The 6504-nt window shown below is 39.3% G+C and overlaps 1 pseudogene; it reads left to right on the plus strand.

Moving 5' to 3' along the window:
• The first annotated feature begins 5407 nt into the window (after nt 1–5407).
• LOC145242605 (U2 spliceosomal RNA) lies at nt 5408–5534 on the plus strand (annotated as a pseudogene).
• The last annotated feature ends 970 nt before the right edge of the window (nt 5535–6504 follow it).

The following is a 6504-nucleotide window of genomic DNA, read 5'->3' on the forward strand; positions in this document are numbered from 1 at the left end:
AAGCAATTATAAAGAAAATAATAAGAAAGGGAAACGGATAGAAACAAATGTGAAATAACAATAAAAAACAGAACCTAAGAAATATATACTTTTTACAATTATATACATATTTACATAGTATACTCTCAGCCATGAGTAATTTTCTAGCACGGTAGAGAGAGCCCACCTTCTTTGCAGCAACCTTGGAAATGTCCTCGATGTATTTGTTCCAATTCATGTTACCTGTGAACGAAGAGCTTTCAGATAGAGTATTGTTATTCATGGCAATCGGTGGTTGAGGCTTCTTGTAGTTGTCAACGGAAAGAAGCTTAGTCTTGGCTACATTGAATGTTACCGTCCATTTACACTACAGACTGGATGTCTTCATCTAAGATTTCAGCCACTGCCTTGTATAGATATCCAGACGATTTCCTTCGTGTTTGTTATAGAGCGTGGTGTCATCAACAAATATACCCATCTCGGAGACAATTTAACATATTATCTTATCTTTATCTCTACTATTACATAAAGTAAATCAATTACCAAAACAGGTTGGTTCTCTTAATAGATACACGATTTCTCCTTAATGTTAGAGGTGAATCTATCTCCAATTCTACGCTTATTTATATTAGAAAAGTGAAAAACTTTAAAGTAAGATACTTAATATTCTCATTCATGCAGGGGACACAGAAATACCCCTCTTGATGTGATGGACCTGTTGATCATCTAGCAGAAAAAAACACTGATATTAAAACTGGGGAAGGGGGGCCTTCTCAGTCAAGGCCGACAACCTTCCTAGAGCTGGTGACTCTAACAAATTCTCCGGTTTGCAAACCTAAATTGCTTAAGGAGTATATAGGCTCTGTCTATCGCCGACTTTCACATTCCTTCTTTGTCTATTAGTCAGGAGCAGATGTACAATACTAGAGCCAACTTGTACTTGGTCTTGTTTCCTGACTAGGGCAGTGAACGCCGTTCCGCTATTTCCTATTCTCAAATTCTTTCTTTCTCTCATAATCTATGCCAATTGGATTTGCTTGCATGCCACTTGTGCTCACTCAACTGGTTTGGGTCGGTACCTGACTGCTGTTTCCGACTGACAGTACAGAATCCCTAACTCTTTGGTAACGTTTAGAGCGGCTGCTCTATCATTAGTTGTATAATATCGGGATAGTTGAAGTGCCATGTCGCGCCTGGAAAGGGACCCTACTGCTATCTTCGATAGGCTTTCGCAAGGCCACAACTTTCTAGGCAGGACTAAATTTAACAAAAACGTAATGAAATGACAACTCAAACAAATATCTTGATCAAACCAGACAGCAACCTAAACAAAACCAATTTGTCTTACCTCTTAGAAAACTCCCCCAAATATCTTAGCATTAAGTGAAACAAACCTTTACTCCTTAATCCCCTCTGACTACATTAACATGGAAATATACCTCCCTCTCTGCCGTAAGGACTTGGATAAATATATGCACGAGCTTATATATATTCGTAACACCCTCCCATAAACTAGAGAGCAACGTCTTGAATCGAATGATCAGACTTTTATGTGCTTTCGGTTAGCTTTTCATCACTATGTTAGCTACTTATATTTTCTCAGCCGTTCTCCCTGAGGCCAGGACTGCACCGTAATCGATCATGTCTCTGATAGTATAGATGCAGCATTCCTTAGATAGTAACGCCCAAATTCATGTGTTTGATGACTTTAATGTCCACCATAAAAATGGGTTTGGTTTCTCAGTTGGCACAGATGCAGCTAGACGCTCTACTTATAGATTCTCTAGAGCTTATTCCCTTACACAGATAGTAGGCTTTACTTCTAGACCTATTCTTCGCTATAGTACCCGAGGATTAAGTGAGTAATGCTCATAATCCACTTGGGAGCGCGGATGACCCAGTGTTATCAGTTGATATCACACTTAAATCGCAATCCTAAAGTTAGGAGTCATTGCGCAAAACAACAAGACACTACAAAAGGGAGGACTGGAAGGCATCAGAGAACACACCAGATGTCCCATGAACTAATATCTTCTCTCTTCCTGCTGAACAGAGTTCCAATGGGAAATTGAGTGGTGAAAAGCGGGCACTGATGCACATTTTCCCACACGGAAGTATTATAGCAAGCCCACTCAACCCTATGGTTCACTGGAGATTGTGCAGCTGCAATTGCACAAAGACAGCATGCATTCCGCCAGTTTGTACGTCATAAGGCAAAAATTCGTAGATGCTAGAAATCATTGTAAGAGAGAAATAGCGACAGTCAAAAGAAAGCATGCTGAAATAACCAAGGAACGCATAGAATCGCAATATAGGAACTCGCGATTTCTGGAAAACCAATAATAGTGTAGTGAATAAAGGGCAATCAGTAATTCCTCCACTACCCAACAACCGGAAAGGCGAATGCACGGCAACCGAGAAGGCGGAACTGCTTGCTCGGCGATTCGCATCTAACTCCACCCTAGAGCCAACAAACAACTCCCACCCAAATTTCTCTATGCGGACTGAAGCCACACTAGATGATCTAAAAATCACCCCTCCTCATGTCTGCGATATCATAAAAAACTTAAACCTTCAAGACGTGTGGGCCTGATTTCATCACTGCATGGTCTCAAATAGTAACCCCTTACATCCAAGTGGTGTTATACCTTGTTAAGGGTGAACGGTAGTAACAAAAAAATCGTTTGTCTGTGTGTACGTTTAACTTTAATTCAAGTGATTATGTAAAAATAATTTAATAAAATCGAAAGTTGGTTCTTTCATAAGACGGAGGAGCGTTCGAAATAAATGTATCCGTTTAGAGCTCAACTGAACCATAATAATTGACTTTTGCATTTTAAACTTTAAGTGAAACCATTATTTAGAGTTGATTCTCTACAGTGCAATGTAGACTACAATGTATTGTGGATTAAGTTACTGCGGGGAGGCATGTGAAACTTCCTCCCAGTACACTGCGGAGTGGGGGGGGTCCCTAACTAGAGCAGGCAATCAATCGATTTCATTCCAAATGGTCGATTTCGCCGATTTTGATGACAATAAAAATATGAGGATGAAGCCTTTGTTGATCCTCATTCAATCCCGAGCAACGTCGGACCTCTCTGTTTGCAAACACACACACACACACACACACACACACATATATATATATATAGATAGATAGATAGATAGAGAGAGAGAGAGAGAGAGAGAGAGAGAGAGAAGGAGAGTATGAAAGAGGTGAATGTAAAAGTTACAGGAAAAGAATTAAGAAAAAAAGGAAATAAAGGAGCATAATATGGAAAGAGAAGATAAAAAAACAAAGAGGAAGAAAACAAGTATGTAACACAGCGCGGGTGCGCGAATGTAAATGCATACGAAATAACGTCACCGCAAAAGAAAAAAGTCTATAAAAAAAAAGCGATCATGGGAGAGACGTGGATAATGTTCGTGATCACGTTCGAGACGGGAAGGACGCTCATGAAGACGATCACGTAAGGGACGTCACAGCGGTAAAGAGAGAATGAGGAAATAAATGTTGTTCAACAAAGATCAAGCGAGTTGGAGTTATTTCCTATTTTGTTTTTATTATTTTTTTTTGTCTTGGTCTCCTTTGCGACTGAAACTGCGCACAACGTACGTTGATTCCCAGACAACGTTACAACAGAAGTAAAACAAAGAAGGGGGAAATTTAAAAAAAAAATAGAAAAATAGAAACAAATTATGAAAAAGCATTGATGAAAAAAGGCAAAGTATAAAATAAAACAGAAAAGAAAAAAGTTGAAATAAAGAGAAAATTAAAAAGAAACAACGAAGAATAAAAATATAAATGAAGGACAATCAAATGGAAACGACATAAATCGAAGATTCGAGGAAGAAGGAGCAAAATAGAAACGCAACAGAAGAAAACTAAATGAAAAGAACCGCTAAAAGAAAACCAACATAATGAAAAATAAAGGAAAGAAATTTTTAGTCGCGTGCAACCGACTCTATAAGTCACTCTGTCGGTCGGTCGGTCGGTCGGTCGGTCTGTCTGTCTGTCGGTCTGTCCGTAACACTTTTGTGCTTGGCCTTTTTGAATAAGATCAAAGGTCTGTTGTTAATAGATGCTGTTCTTAGCTTTTTAAGCTTTTCTTGGTCTTTTAGCCAAGATCAAAGTGAGTGTAGTATCTGTTCCGGCAGATGCTGCACTTAAGATAATTTGTACCAGTCAATGGAGGGGAACCCCTCTATACTGGGACAATTATTATTTTTGGTAACCAGAGTGGCCCCTTTTAGGGGAGCTGGTTTTTACCTCACATTAAAAACGGCCTTGTGCCTAATTTGCTCAGTGGGGGAGCAAATAAATACCATCTGTTCCGGCAGATGCTGCACTTGAGATGGTTTGTGCCAGTCAGTGGAGGGGGGCCCTCTATACTGGGACAATTATTATTTTTGGTAACCAGAGTGCCCCCTTTTTGCCTACTTTTAGGGGAGCTGGTTTTTACCTCACATTAAAAACGGCCTTGTGCCTAATTTGCTCAGTGGGGGAGCAAATAAATACCATCTGTTCCGGCAGATACTGCAAGCTATGACTAGCAAAGACCAGCTATGACTAGCAAAGACCAGATGTGGGGGCAACCCCACATGCCTGACCTTTAACCAGCTCCCATTTCCCACCTCTCGGGAGCTGGTCCCCCTTTTCCCTTCCCCCTCCCTTCACTCCTCACATTAAAAATTGGCCTTGTGCCTAATTTGCTCGGTGGGGGAGCAAATAAATACCATCTGTTCCGGCAGATACTGCAAGCTATGACTAGCTATGACTAGCAAAGACCAGATGTGGGGGCAACCCCACATGCCTGACCTTTAACCAGCTCCCATTTCCCACCTCTCGGGAGCTGGTCCCCCTTTTCCCTTCCCCCTCTCTTCACTCCTCACATTAAAAATTGGCCTTGTGCCTAATTTGCTCGGTGGGGGAGCAAATAAATACCATCTGTTCCGGCAGATACAGCAAGCAAAGACCATATGTGGGGGAAGCCCCACATATAAGACCTTGGTCAATGTAGGGGCAACCCTTCATACCAATTGTCACTATCCAGCTCCCCTACTCCCCGGGGAGTTGGTCCCCATTTCCCCTTCACTCCTCACATTAAAAATCGGCCTTGTGCCTAATTTGCTCGGTGGGGGAGCAAATAAATACCAACCCTTCATACCAATTGTCATTATCCAGCTCCCCTATCCAGCTCCCCTACTCCCCAGGGAGCTGGTCCTCGTTTCCCCTTCACTCCTCACATTAAAAATCGGCCTTGTGTCTAATTTGCTCGGTGGGGGAGCAAATAAATACCAACCCTTCATACCAATTGTCACTATCCAGCTCCCCTACTCCCCGGGGAGCTGGTCCTCGTTTCCCCTTCCCTCCTCACATTAAAAATCGGCCTTGTGCCTAATTTGCTCGTTGGGGGAGCAAATAAATACCCTTTTCTTGGCCTTTTGGCCAAGATCAAAGTGTACTATCTGTTCTTACTACATGCTGTACTTATTGTGATATAAAGTGGGGGATCACTTTTCTGTATTAATTTAATGTAAAATGATCACCCACTTCACAACCAGTCAGTCTCAACGCCATTTAAGTCATTCTCCAGATCATTCAAGTTGTTTTTTTAAGGATTCCAGTTATGTTTAAGCATTCAAGTCATTCTTAAGGTCATTCAATTCACCCTTACGTTCATTAAAGTCATTCTAAGTCATTTACTTTTTATTTATTTAAGTCATTTCAGCCCATTTTTCGGTCATTTTAGTTTATCTTTAAGAATTTCATGTCAATCCTACATTCATTCATTACACGAGAACACGTGACCAATGGCTATCGGCCTTGTTTAAAAAAATTCATATGAGAATAAAATAATGACAAAAGAGTAGTATGATAAAGAAAGTCAAATGTGGAAGACATTAAAAAGAAACAAATATGCGAAGAAAAAGAAAGAAAGAAAAAGAAAAAAGACAGAAAGAAACAAAGAAAGAAAGAAAAGGAAAAAAAGAAAGAAGGAAAGAAGGTAAAATTAAAGAAAAAGAAAACAAAAATGAAATTAACAAGAAAAAAGAACGAATGAAAGAATATTAAGAAAGGAACGACAAATCATGTAAGAATGAAACATAAAAGTAAAAACGAAGGAAAGGTACAGAAAAAAGTACTAAGGCAAGTAAACCAACAGAATAGAAAAGAAAGGGGAAATAAATTAAAACAGAATTCATATAAGAATAAAAAATAAAATAAGAGAAGGTTGAACAAAAAAGACAGCGAACAAACAAGAAGTGTGGATACGACACTAGGATATAAGGAAAAAAGAAAAGCATAAAAAAAAACAAAGAAAAAAGAAGAAAAAAAAAGAAATAAAAAAGAAAACGAAACAAATTGAAAAAATAAAGAAAACCTGTCAGAGAATGAATAAAAAGCGTATAAAAATGAAAAATGCAAAAAAAAAATGAAGGAAGGGGGAAGAAAAAAAATGAATAAAGCAAGAAATAATAGCAGAAAAAGATAGAGAGAGAGCTAATGAGAAAAATGCAAGA

Source organism: Euprymna scolopes, chromosome 2, assembly GCF_053919585.1.
Source record: "Euprymna scolopes isolate OS-2025 chromosome 2, ASM5391958v1, whole genome shotgun sequence".
NCBI lineage: Eukaryota > Metazoa > Mollusca > Cephalopoda > Sepiida > Sepiolidae > Euprymna > Euprymna scolopes.